Source organism: Macaca fascicularis, chromosome 7 (genome assembly GCF_037993035.2).
Source record: "Macaca fascicularis isolate 582-1 chromosome 7, T2T-MFA8v1.1".
Lineage (NCBI taxonomy): Eukaryota > Metazoa > Chordata > Mammalia > Primates > Cercopithecidae > Macaca > Macaca fascicularis.
This window is the reverse complement of record NC_088381.1, coordinates 131,391,246-131,405,170: the sequence shown is the minus strand read 5'-3', so window position 1 is coordinate 131,405,170 and position 13,925 is coordinate 131,391,246. Positions and strand designations below refer to the sequence as shown.

At 46.3% G+C, this 13,925-nt stretch overlaps 1 protein-coding gene across 9 annotated transcripts in view; it reads left to right on the top strand.

Annotated features, from left to right (window-relative positions):
• WDR89 (WD repeat domain 89) overlaps positions 1-13,925 on the top strand; it is a 91,780-nt gene that overhangs the window by 57,694 nt on the left and 20,161 nt on the right. For 5 of the 9 annotated variants that reach the window (XR_012415855.1, XR_012415854.1, XR_012415853.1 and 2 more), the window contains exon 4: positions 9,927-10,060. The gene's annotated coding sequence lies outside the window, so the exon portion shown is untranslated. Of the gene's footprint in view, positions 1-9,926; positions 10,233-13,925 lie in introns of those variants that run through there. The other 4 variants (XM_073997510.1, XM_073997509.1, XM_073997508.1 and 1 more) reach the window with 1 other exon arrangement.

Here is a 13,925-nt window from a genome sequence, read left to right as displayed (position 1 = left end):
CAGTGAAAGCAGGAAGAACGCATGTGTGGGGAAAACCATTTATATTAATTAAAATATTATAACCAACAATTCACTTTATGCAAGAACTCGTAACGATTTTATGTATCAACACCATAGAATGGTTACCTGGCATGGGGGAGAAAGGAATGGGAGTGGGTATAGAAATAAAAGGGAGGGAGGTGGGCCAGTCATTTGAGGTTGGGAGTTCAAGACCAGTCTGGCCAACATGATGAAACCCCATCTCTGCTCAAAATACAAAAATTAGCTGGGCGTGGTGGTGCACACCTGTAATCCCAGCTACTCGGGAGGTTGAGGCAGGAGAATCTCTTGAATCTGGGAGGCGAAGGTTGCAGTGAGCCGAGATGGTGCCATTGCACTCCAGCTTCGGCAACACAGTAGTGAGACTCTGTCTCCAAAAAAAAAAAGAAAGAAAGAAAGAAAAAGGGAGGAAGACAGAAGGAGAAAGAAAATAAATTTGGCCGGGCGCGGTGGCTCAAGCCTGTAATCCCAGCACTTTGGGAGGCCGAGACGGGTGGATCATGAGGTCAGGAGATCGAGACCATCCTGGCTAACATGGTGAAACCCCGTCTCTACTAAAAAATACAAAAAACTAGCCGGGCGAGGTGGCGGGCACCTGTAGTCCCAGCTACTCGGGAGGCTGAGGCAGGAGAATGGTGTAAACCCGGGAGGCGGAGCTTGCAGTGAGCTGAGATCTGGCCACTGCACCCCAGCCTGGGCGACAAAGCGAGACTCTGTCTCAACAACAAAAAAAATAAATAAATAAAATAAAATAAAATAAATTTGAAAAGAAAGTCACTTTGAATAGATATTGGTGTGTTTGGGAGCTAGTAACAGGCACACAGCAAACATACAAATGTGGCCAGACTAAGTGGCTCACTTCTGTAATCCCATCACTTCGGGAGGCTGAAGTAGGAGGACCACTTGAGTTCAGGAGTTCGCGACCAGCCTGGGCAATATAGTGAGACCCCATTCCTACATAAAATTTTAAAATTCCAGCGAGGCACTGTGACTGATGCCTGTAATCCCAGCACTATGGGAAGCTGAGGCAGGTGGATCACCTGAGGTCAGGAGTTTGAGACCAGCCTGCCCAACATGGCAAAAGCCCATCTCTGCTAAAAATACAAAAATTAGTTTGGTGTGGTGGCAGGCATCTGTAATTCCAGCTACTCAGGAGGCTGAGGCAGGAGAATCACTTGAACCTGGGAGGTGGAGGTTGCAGTGAGCCAAGATGATACCGCTGCACTCCAGCCTGGGCAACAGAGTGAGACTCTGTCTCAAAAAAACAAAAAAAAATACCTCACGTAAGTTCAGAAGTGGGACATTTCCAGGATTGGTTGTGAGCAAGAATCCAAATTCTTACCTTTTTTCTTTTTTTGGAGATGGGGTCTCACTGTCTTGCCCAGGCTGGCCTTCAACTCCTGGGCCCAGGGAATCTTCCCACTTCAGCTTTCCAAGTAGCTGAAGCTACAGATGACTGCCACCCGCCGGCCCCCTGCCCCGGCTCTCCATTTTTTTTGTTCTGCAAATCTTCAGCTTGTCAGCTAGTTACCTTCAAGTTCATAAGATGACTGTAACAGTACCAGTGATACATCCACATTCAACAACATCCAGTGGAAGAGGGTCTATTTCTTTGCCTATGATTCTCTTTTTTTTTTTTAAGACAGAGTTTCATTCTGTTGCCCAGGCTGGAGTACAGTGGCACAATCAGCTCACTGCAGCCTCGAACTCCTGGGCTCAAATGATCCTCCTGCTTCAGCCTCTCAAAGTGTTGGTTTACAGGTGTGAGCCAATGTGCCCGACCAGGAGAAAATCTTGTACCTCTTGTGAACTCACTTTCAACACTGCGTTAGTCCAGCTACCACCACAATTACCACTGAGCCTCAAACTCTTTCCCCAACTGGTCTCAAGTGGCCCCAACAAGCTCATGTCCTTGCCCAGTTAGTGAGCCTGCATTTCTGTATACACACCTGCGCATCACTGCTCCCTTGCTCTCTAAGAGAAAATTCAGAAAGAAGCTGAAAACAAGGTCTACAAAATAGCAAGAATTAAAGGTAACTCTAATGTAGATAACATTATCTTGGCGGGGCACAGTGGCTCACGCCTGTAATCCCAGCACTTTGGGAGGTGAAGGCAGGCAGATCGCTTGACCGCAGGAGTCTGAGACCAGCCTGGGCAAAACGGCAAAACCCCATCTCTCTCTCTCTCTCTCTCTCTCTATATATATATATATATATATGAGAATATATACATTACATATATATGATATATATACACACAAAAATTAGCCTGGCGTGGTGGTGCACACCTGTAGCCCCAGCTACTTGGGAGACTAAGGTGGGAGGATGGCTTGAGCCCAGGAGGCAGAGGTTACAGGCAGCTGAGATCATGCCACTGCACTCCAGCCTGGGTGACCGAGTCAGACCCTGTCCCAAAAAGAAAAACAAAAGATAACATGATCTTAAGCTGTGGAAATTATTAGATTGCATATTCTATTGGACAGTGGCACCTAGGTATTATTTGTTGTTTTTGTATTTGTTGCTATTTCTATTTACTTACAGTCTGCTTCTTTTCTCTTCTCCAATACTACTTTTATGAGTCTATACTATTAATTTGTTTTCTCTTTAAAGATCTGATCAGGGCCAGGCGCAGTGGCTCACACCTGTAATCCCAGCACTTTGGGAGGTGGAGGCGGGCGTTATCACGAGGTCAGGAGTTGGAGACCAGCCTGACCAACATGATGAAACTCCGTCTCTACTAAAAATACAAAAATTAGCCGGGAGTGGCAGCACGCACCTGTAGTCCCAGCTACTTGGGAGGCTGATGCAGGAGAATCACTTGAACCAGGGAGGCAGAGGTTGCAGTGAGCCGAGATCACACCACTGGACTCCAGCCTAGGCAACAGAGCAAGACTCTGTCTCAGAAAAAAAAAAAAAAAAATAGATCTGATCACTTATCACTGGAAAACCCTATCTTCCTTTAAAAAACTTGAAGTTCGGCCGGGCACGGTGGCTCAAGCCTGTAATCCCAGCACTTTGGGAGGCCGAGACGGGAGGATCACAAGTTCAGGAGATTGAGACCATCCTGGCTAACACGGTGAAACCCCGTCTCTACTAAAAAATACAAAAAACTAGCCGGGCGAAGTGGTGGCCACGCCTGTAGTCCCAGCTACTCGGGAGGCTGAGGCAGGAGAATGGCCTAAACCCGGGAGGCGGAGCTTGCAGTGAGCTGAGATCCGGCCACTGCACTCCAGTCTAGCCTGGGCGACAGAGCAAGACTCCGTCTCAAAAAAAAAAAACAAAGGCCGGGCGCGGTGGCTCAAGCCTGTAATCCCAGCACTTTGGGAGGCCGAGACGGGCGGATCACGAGGTCAGGAGATCGAGACCATCCTGGCTAACACGGTGAAACCCCGTCTCTACTAAAAATACAAAAAACTGGCCGGGCGAGGTGGCGGGCGCCTGTAGTCCCAGCTACTTGGGAGGCTGAGGCAGGAGAATGGCGTAAACCCAGGAGGCGGAGCTTGCAGTGAGCTGAGATCCGGCCACTGCACTCCAGCATGGGCGACAGAGCGAGACTCCGTCTCAAACAAACAAACAAACAAAAAAAAAAAACAAAAAAAACCAAAAAAAACTTGAAGTTCAAGGCTGGGCACAGTGGCTCGCACCTGTAATTCCAGCACTTTGGAAGGCCAATGCAGGCAGATTGCTTGAGCTCAGGAGTTTGTGACAACTAGCCTGGGCAATATAGTGAGACCCCATCTCTGCAAAAAAACAAAAAAAGTAGCCAGGTGTGGTGGTGTACATCTGTGGTTCCAGCTACTCAAGAGGCTGAGGTGGTTGGATCACTTGGGCCTGGAGGTTGAGGCTGCAGAGCACAGTGATCACACCACTGCGCTCTGGCGTGGGTGACAGGGAGAGACGTTGTCTCAAAACCAAAAAAAAAAAAAAAAAAAAACAACAGCAACAACGTCTGGAAGTTCAGCCATTGCTCTAAAGCAGTAATATATTCATGCAACTTTATTAGGTGAATTCCCCAATAAGTTACTGAAAGCAACAGTAGCAAATGTTAGTTGGTCCACTGTTATTTTACCATTATTGTACCAGCAGACTGGTCCACGTAAAAACAGAGAGAAATAAGAAATGAAGTAAATAGGCCAGGTGCGGTGGCTCACGCCTGTAATCCCAGCACTTTGGGAGGCCGAGGTGGGCAGACCACAAGCTCAGGAGATCGAGACCATCCTGGCTAACTTGGTGAAACCCCGTCTCTACTAAAAAAACACAAAAAAATTAGCCAGGCATGGTGGCAGGCACCTGTAGTCCCAGGTACTCAGGAGGCTGAGGCAGGAGAATGGTGTGAATCTGGGAGGTGGAGCTTGCAGTGAGCCGAGATCGCACCACTGCACTCCAGCCTGGGCAACAGAGTGAGACTCCGTCTCAAAAAAAAAAAAAAAAAAAGAAAAATGAAATAAATTACACATATATTTGCTTTCAACTACCTCTTACCAGCTGGATTACAAAGAACACTCAACCGAAGCCAAGCATTTCCCTCCCTCCCTCCCTCCCTCCCTTCCTTCCTTCCTTCCTTCCTTCCTTCCTTCCTTCCTTCCTTCCTTCCTTCCTTCCTTCCTTCCTTCCTTCCTCTTTTTAAGACAGAGTTTCACGCTGTCATTCAGGCTGGAGTGCAGTGACACAATTTACAGGCAGGCAGCACCATGCCCAGATCATTTTTGTGTTTTTTGTAGAGACGGTTTCACCATGTTGCCAAGGCTAGTCTCAAACTCCTGATCTCAAGCTATCCACCAGCCTAGGCCTTCCAAAGTACTAGGATTACAGGCATGAGCCACTGCGCCAGGTCTAAGTATTTCAAGAGAAAATTGCACTAAAAATAATTGAGGCCAGGCGCGGTGGCTCACGCCTGTAATCCCAGCACTTTGGAAGGCCAAGGTGAGCAAAGCATGAGGTCAGGAGTTCGAGACCAGCCTGGCCAATATGGTGAAACCCCGTCTCTACCAAAAGTACAAAAAAAAAATTAGCCGGGCGTGGTGGTGCGCGCCTGTAGTCCCAGTTGTAGTCCCAGCTACTCGGGCGGCTCAGGCAGAAGAATTGCCTGAACCCAGGAGGCGGAGGTTGCAGTGAGCTGAGATCGCACCACTGCACTCCAGCCTGGGTGACAGAGTGAGACTCCATCTCATAATAATAATTCAAATAACAGCTTTTTGGTTTGGAATTTGGTATTCCAGTTGAATTACACTAACAGGGCCGGGCGCGGTGGCTCAAGCCTGTAATCCCAGCACTTTGGGAGGCCGAGACCGGCGGATCACGAGGTCAGGAGATCAAGACCATCCTGGCTAACACAGTGAAACCCCGTCTCTACTAAAAAATACAAAAAACTAGCCGGGTGAGGCGGCGGGCGCCTGTAGTCCCAGCTACTCGGGAGGCTGAGGCAGGAGAATGGCGTGAACCCGGGAGGCGGAGCTTGCAGTGAGCTGAGATCCGGCCACTGCACTCCAGCCTGGGCGACAGACCGAGACTCCGTCTCAAAAAAAAAAAAAAAAAGAAAATTAGCCGGGCGTGGTGGCGCATGCGTGTAATCCCAGCTATTTGGGAGGCCGAGGCAGGAGAATAGCTTGAACCCGGGAGGCGGAGGTTGTGGTAAGCCGAGATCGCGCCATTGTACTCCAGCCTGGGCAACAAGAGTGAAACTCCGTCTCAAAAAAAAAAAAAAGACAAAACCATAGACTGATAATCTAGAGGGAAAAAACATACAATAAAAGGAGATCCAAAGATTAGCATTTGCAGAAAAAGGCTTAAAATAATAATTTAGGAACTTCCTGAATGAAAAAAATTTAAAAGTAATTACTGATTAACATAGGAAACATTTAAAAAGATGAAAAGGTGGATAATTTCAACAGTAACATATCTATAAAAATTCAAATGGACATTCTGTCACTAAGTTAACTCAATGGATGAATTTAACATCTAATCAGATACAACAGAAGACTAAGACAGATCAATTACAAATATTCAGAAAAGGCCAGGCACAGTGGCTCACGTCTGTAATCCCAGCACTTTGGGAGGCTGAGGCGGGTGGATCACGAGGTCAGGAGTTCAAGACCAGCCTGGCCAAGATGGTGAAACCCTGTCTCTACTAAAACTACAAAAATTAGCCGGGTGCCGCAGCAGGTGCCTGTAATCCTTGCTACTCAGGAGGCTGAGGCAGGAGAATTGCTCCCCAAGAGGCGGAGGTTGCAGTGAGCCGAGATGGTGCCACTGTACTGCAGCCTGGGTGACAGAGCAAGACTCCGTCTCAAAAAACAAACAAACAACAGAAAAGAAATACAGCCATGCATCACTTAATGATGGGAATACATTTTGAGAAATGCATCATTAGACAACTTTGTTGTGAGAACATGATAGTATACTTACACTACCTAGATGGTATAGCTTACTGCACACCTAGGCTATATGGTATACCCAGTTGTTCCTAGGCTGCCAACCTGCACAGCATGTTACTGCACTGAATACTGTAGGCAATTGTAACACAATAGTAAGTAAACATACAGAAGGGGACGGGCTCTGTGGCTCATGCCTGTAATCCCAGCACTTTGGGAGACCGAGGCAGGCGAATCACCTGAGGTCAGGAGTTTGAGACCAGCCTGGCCAACATAGTGAAACCCCATCTCTACTAAAAATACAAAAATTAGCCGGACATGGTGGCAGGCGCCTGTAATCCCAGCTACTTGGGAGGCTGAGGCAGGAGAATCACTTGAACCCAGGAGGCAGAGGTTGTAGTGCGCCGAGATCGTGCCACTACATAGAGAAGGTGCGGTGAAAATACCCATTATGATCTTATGGGACTTCCATCATATATGTGATCTGTCACTGAAATGTCATTATGTGGCACATGACTGCAGAAGCATGGTATGTATAAACCTTACTAGCTTTTTGGAAAGCTTTGCTTTGCTTTCAGGAGACAATATTTGAACTGAGACCTGAAAGATAAGGAGTTAAAAAGTTGAAGGCAGCACATTCTTGGCAGAGGAAACAGCAAGTATACAAACCTGAGGTAGAATTTAAAAGACTTGGATATATTCATGGAAGATGGCATATTGTAACCATTCCCACCCTAATTTTTCTTTGAGAGGCTAAACAATATTAGCAAATAAGCTACATTTATATATATATATATTTTTGGTTGTTAAAACAGTCTTGATCTGTCGCTCAGGCTAGAGTACACTGGCATGATCCCAGTTCACTGTAGCCTTAAATTCCTAGGCTCAAGTGATCCTCCTGCCTCAGCCTCCTGAGCAGCTAGGACTACAGGAGCATATCACCATGTTGGCTACTTTTTTTTATTTTTAGTTTTTGTGTAGAGACAAGGTCTCTCTATATTGTCCAGGCTGGTCTCAAACTCCTAGGCTCAAGTGATCCTCCTGCCTCAGCTTCCACAATGGTAGGATTACAGGTGTGTGAGCCACCACACCCTGTGCATTATTATCTAAGGAGTCCCTGCCTTTGAAGTCATTCTCCATTACACCACCCTGATTATTTCGTTCCTAGCAATGATCACAGTCTATACTTTTGCTTACTTATTTAATACCTGTCTCACTTGCTAAAATGATTGGGTCCTTGAGGGCAATGATCTTGTCCACTGTTCATTACTGTATTCGTTAGCCAATGCTTGACACTAATGAATACTTGTAGGGTGACTGAATCTTACAAAACTTATTCTTTCAGATTTGAAGTTAATTAGCAGATTGAACAGCAAGAATAGTTTGTATATTTGTATTTGCTGTACACTAGAAGAAACTGCCCCTCTATATTAAATAGTATGATATTGGAGAGAGGGGCCAAAGGAGAAACAAAGTCAAGTTTTAGCAGTTAAACTTTTTTTTTTTTTGAGATGGAGTCTCACTCTGTCACCTGGGCTAGAATGCACTGGCTCGATCTCGGCTCACCGCAACCTCCGCCTCCCAAGTTCAAGTGATTCTTCTGCCTCAGCCACCCGAGTAGCTGGGATTACAGGCACCCGCCACTACACCCAGCTAATTTTTTGTATTTTTAGTAGAGATGGACTTTCACCATATTGGCCAGGCTGGTCTTGAACTCCTGACCTTACCTGCCTCGGCCTCCCAAAGTGCTGGGATTACAGGCTTGAGCCACCACGCCAGCCAGCAGTTAAACTTGATAAACTAACCTGATGTCCTGATGTGGAGAAAGTAGGATGGATGGAAAAGTGAAGAAGCTGGAGCTGGTCCCTCAATGCCCCACCATGCCCAGATATGGCCAGACATGACAGTGGGAAAGCCGAGTTATAGAGAAATCCATCGTTATCACCATGCCTTCCTTTTGAATCATGCTTTAGTGTCGGCCATCCTGCACACACATCATTGTATTTAACCCTTGCAAAGCTCTTTGCAATAGGAGGCATGATCTTCACTTTACCAGTGAGGACACGGAGGCTTAGAGGTTAAATGTAAGCCCTACGTCACACAGCTAGGAATTAGCAGTGCCAGGTCTGCAACCCTGACCTTCTAATTGATTCCACTTCACTACCCTTTCTACCATACCCACAGCTGCTTCTGTATTAACTATGTTGACTTTTCTTTCTTTCTTTCTTTTTCTTTTGAGACGGAGTTTCGCTGTTGTTGCCCAGGCAACAACATCATGCAGGGGCGTGACCTCGGCTCACCTCAACCTCTGCCTCCCGAGTTCAAGTGATTCTCCTGCCTCAGCCTCCCAAGTAGCTGGGATTACAGGCATGTGCCACCACGCCCAGCTAATTTTTTATTTTTAGTAGAGACGGGTTTCTCCTTGTTGGTCAGGCTAGTCTCAAACTCTGATCTCAGGTGATCCGCCTGCCTCGGCCTCCCAAAGTGCTGGGATTACAGGCGTGAGCCACTGCGCACGGCCTGACTTTTCTTAAGAGACAGGGTCTTGTTATATTGCCCAAGCTGGCTTTGAACTCTTGGGCTCAAGCAATCCACTTGCCTCAGTCTCCTGAGCATGTTAACTTTCATTTGTGTGTATGTGACAAGATCTTGCTATATTGCCCAGGGTGATCATGAACTTCTGGCTTCAAGTAATCTTCCTGAATAGCTGGGATAACAGGCTCCAGCCACTGTACTGGAGTTAAAGTATTTTTTTTAATTTATTTTTAATTGCGGACCGGGCACGGTGGCTCACGCCTATAATCCCAGCACTTTGGGAGGCTGAGGAGGGCAGATCACTTGAGGCCAGGCGTTTGAGACCAGCCTGACCAACATGGTGAAACATTTATCTACTAAAAATACAAAAATTAGCCTTGGATGTGGTGGCACGTGCCTGTAATCCCAGCTACTTGGGAGGCTGCGGCAGGAGAATGGCTTGAACCCAGGAGGCGGAGGTTGCAGTGAGCCGAGATCACACCACTGCACTCAGGCCTGGGCAACAGAGTGAGACACTGTCTCAAAAAAAAAAAAAAAAAAGAAAGAAAGAAAGAAAGAAAAGAAAAAGAAAAAATTGTGGCAAACACATGTAATATAAAATTCACTCACTTAACCATTTTGTAAGTGTAGAACTAAGTAATGTTAACTGTATTCACATTGTTGTGTAACAGATCTCTGGAACTTTTTCATCCTGCAAAACTGAAACTCTGTACGCATCAAACAACTCCTTATTTCTCCTTCCTGCCAGTGCCAGGGAACCATCATTCTACTTTCTGTGTCCAGGATTTCCACTCTAGACATTTCACATAAGTAGAATCCTACAGAATCTGTCCCTTTATAACTGGCTTATTCATTCAGCATAATACTCGCAAGGTTCCTCCATATTGTAGCATGTGGCAGGATGTCCTTCTGTTTCTAATGCTGAATAATATTCCATTGTATGTATATGCCACATTCTCTTTATGCTTTCATGTGTTCACAGACATTTGGGCTGCTTCTACCTCTTGCCAATTGGGAGTAATACTGCAATGAACATGGGTGTACAAATATCTCGTCAAGATCCTGCTTTCAGTTCTTTTGGATATATACTCAGAAGTGGAATTGCTGGATCATATGGTAATTCTATTTTTAGTTTTTTGAAGAATCATGTTAACTTTTAAACAAATAGCCCCATTCTCACGGAGTGTAGTGCAATATGTGAAGAGGTGGCATATTGCCTTCCCTCTAATTAAATTGAAAATAGCAATCGTGCTCATATATAACCATTAAAATATGTTTAAACTTCTTACTTAAGATGCATCAATTACACTGTTGGCAACTATAGACGCTTTCATTTCCTCCCAGTCTCAGTCAACAAGCTGTTCTTTACTTTTAACAACGCCCTCCCCCAATATCAGGGTCACTAGAGCAGAAGATTCCTGATGGAAGGACCTGTGTTGTTCAATACTGTGCCCCAAGTAACTAGCACAGTAGTTGGCATAGAATAAGCACTCAAAAAGAATGGATACATGAACCAGTGCGTGCATGAATAAGAAGACCATGTTGCTAGGAATAGTGTAAAAAAATTGAACTTAGCCCCAGGAGAGAGAGGAGCAAGCAGGAAGTGGAACACAGATGGCAAAGAGACATTTAATGACATGAATTTTGCCAGAATGATGACACCATCCCTAGGATGAATTCAGAGTAAAGCTCTGATGATCACATAGGATCATACCAGCCATGAAGGTTTGAGGAGATGGGAAACCCATGGAATGCTAATGATAAGGTCCTTTCAGATTAATAGGATTGCGCTCTAGGGATTAAAACCCAAGGGAGTGCTGATAGTGCAGGACCCTCTTCCCCTTCTCTTCTGCCACACAGCATGGACTCTGGGGTATGGGCGGGTGGGGTGAGGAGCATTGGAAGCAAAAGCATTATCACACCAAGTGGAAGATTCCGTGCTGGCCGACTTGCTGCACACGAGGCCAACTGAAGCCCTCTGATGGGGACTGGAGTGTGAAGTAAAGAGGGGATTCAACACTCCAGGATGAGTTATCGTCTCACGAAAGAAGCAAACTCTCCTACTAAAGGCTGCTGTCCTCACATCTTTGCACTTGATACGCAATCTTAGGAAATGAACTGGAGAAAATGGGATTACACTGTATCAATAGAAATTAAACTTAGAACAAAAATTGCATGAATTTATAAAGGGTATATAAGCCCTGGAACAAATTGTTCAGTGGAAATGATGCTGTCACATATCTGAAGCATTCATGAATCGTAAGTTCACTTCCATTCAAATGAAGAGACGAAATTCAAGAGAAGAGTTCCTTTTAATAGGCATATCCCCCCAGAGGGATAAAAGACAAGGTTGGGTTGCTTAGTGATTACATGAAATAGTTTCTTATCCCCTTAGTCAAGAGTTTAAATTTCACTAACAAATCAATACAGTGAGTAGTGGAATCTTTTATTGCTTTATAGGGGAGTCAACATGGCTTAATAGAAAACTCACTAAACCTGGGCTCAGAGGTTCTGCATTCAGATATTAATATTGCCTTGACCACATTAGCCTTTTAGAGAATGATCAGTTTCCATCACACACACTGCCAACAGTGTGAGACAAATCCGACCATGTTTCTCCCCAACATAAAATTCTTCGTGGAGATAATTTTACACCTATAGGGCAAATTCTGAACATCTCTGTTTCATTATTTGACTCTTTCTTACCTAAGCAACCTTAACTTACATCATTTGCCCCTCACTTCATGTGAAGCAACACTGAACAGTAGGTAGTTCTTTCGGGATATACCATGCTCATTCACGCTTACTCTGCTTGAAATTCTCTCTCCACTCATTTGGCAAACTTTTACTCATTTTTTTTCTGTCTCCGCTTAACTGCCACTTCTGTACCGGCATGGTGACTCACACCTTATAACCCCAGCACTTTGGGAGGCCAAGGCAGGCAGATCGCTTGAGTTCAGGAGTTTCAGACCAGTCTGGGCAGCATGGCGAGACTGTCTCTTTAAAAACTGCAGAAAAGGCCGGGCGCGGTGGCTCAAGCCTGTAATCCCAGCACTTTGGGAGGCCGAGACGGGCGGAACACGAGGTCAGGAGATCGAGACCATCCTGGCTAACACAGTGAAACCCCGTCTCTACTAAAAAATACAAAAAAATAGCCGGGCGAGGTGGCGGGCGCCTGTAGTCCCAGCTACTCGGGAGGCTGAGGCAGGAGAATGGCGCAAACCCGGGAGGCGGAGCTTGCAGTGAGCTGAGATCCAGCCACTGCACTCCAGCCTGGGCGACAGAGCCAGACTCCGTCTCAAAAATAAATAAATAAATAAATAAAAACTGCAGAAAAACGGCCGGGCGCGGTGGCTCCAGCCTGTAATCCCAGCACTTTGGGAGGCCGAGACGGGCGGATCACGAGGTCAGGAGATCGAGACCATCCTGGTTAACATGGTGAAACCCCGTCTCTACTAAAAAAAAAAAATACAAAAAACTAGCCGGGCGAGGTGGCGGACGCCTGTAGTCCCAGCTACTCGGGAGGCGGAGGCAGGAGAATGGCGTGAACCCGGGAGGCGGAGCTTGCAGTGAGCTGAGATCCGGCCACTGCACTCCAGCCTGGGTGACAGCGCGAGACTCCGTCTAAAAAAAAAAAAAAAAAAAAAAAAAACTGCAGAAAAACTAGCTGGGCGTGGTGGTGCACACCTGTAGTCTCACCTACTTGGGAGGCTGAGGTGAGAGGATCGCTTGGGCCCAGGAGGTGGAGGTTGCAAGTAGCCGAGATTGTGCCGCCATACTCCAGCCTGGGCAACAGAACAAAACCCATCTCAAAAAAAAAAAAAAAAAAAAAAGGCCGGGCGCGGAGGCTGAAGCCTGTAATCCCAGCACTTTGGAAGACTGAGACGGGCGGATCACGAGGTCAGGAGGTTGAGACCAGCCTGGCTAACACGGTGAAACCCTGTCTCTACTAAAAAATACAAAAAACTAGCCGGGCGCGGTGGTGGGCGCCTGTAGTCCCAGCTACTGGGGAGGCTGAGGCAGGAGAATGGCGTAAACCCGGGAGGCGGAGCTTGCAGTGAGCTGAGATCCGGCCACTGCACTCCAGCTTGGGCGACAGAGCCAGACTCCGTCTCAAAAAAAAAAAAAAAAAAAAAAAAAAAAATTCAAATGAAGTGTAAAAAGTAAAAGTAAAATGTCCCTTAAAAACATACGCCTGACTGGGCACGGTGGCTCATGCCTGAAATCCCAGCACTTTGGGAGGTGGAGTGGGTGGATCACTTGAGGTCAGGAGTTCGAGAGGAGCCTGACCAACATGGTGAAACTCCATCTCTACCAAAAATACAAACATTAGCGGGCGTAGTGGCAGGCGCCGGTAATCTCAGCTACTGGGGAGGCTGAGGCAGGAGAATTGCTTGAATCTTGGAGGCGGAGGTTGCAGTGAGCCAAGATGGCACCACTGTACTCCAGCCTGGCCGTCTCAAACAACAACAACAACAACACATACTTCCAAAGATACCTTTTGTTAATGTAAGAGTAGGGACCATGAGTTTCCATCTTTGAATGTTCAGGACATAGCAATGCCTGGTGCATAACAGTCTTCGATAAATAATGTTGAATGAATGAATTTATAAAATGGAGATGGCATAATTGACTGTACTAGCCAACAGTGTTGTAGTGATGGAATCATGCAAGATAATGAATATGAAAGTTCTCTGAACGCTGGAAAGCATTATGTAAGTACAAAATTGTGTGATAATGGGCCAGATGTGGTGGCTCATGCCTGTAATCCTAGCACTTTGGGACACAGAGGTGGGTGGATCACCTGAGGTCAGTAGTTCGAGACCAGCCTGACCAATATGGTAAAACCCTGTCTCTACTAAAAAATACAAAAATCACCCGGGCGTGGTGGTGCACACCTGTAATCCCAGCTACTTGAGGGGCTGAGGCAGGAGAATCGGTTGAACCTGGGAGGCGGAGGTTGCAGTGAGCCGAGATCGTG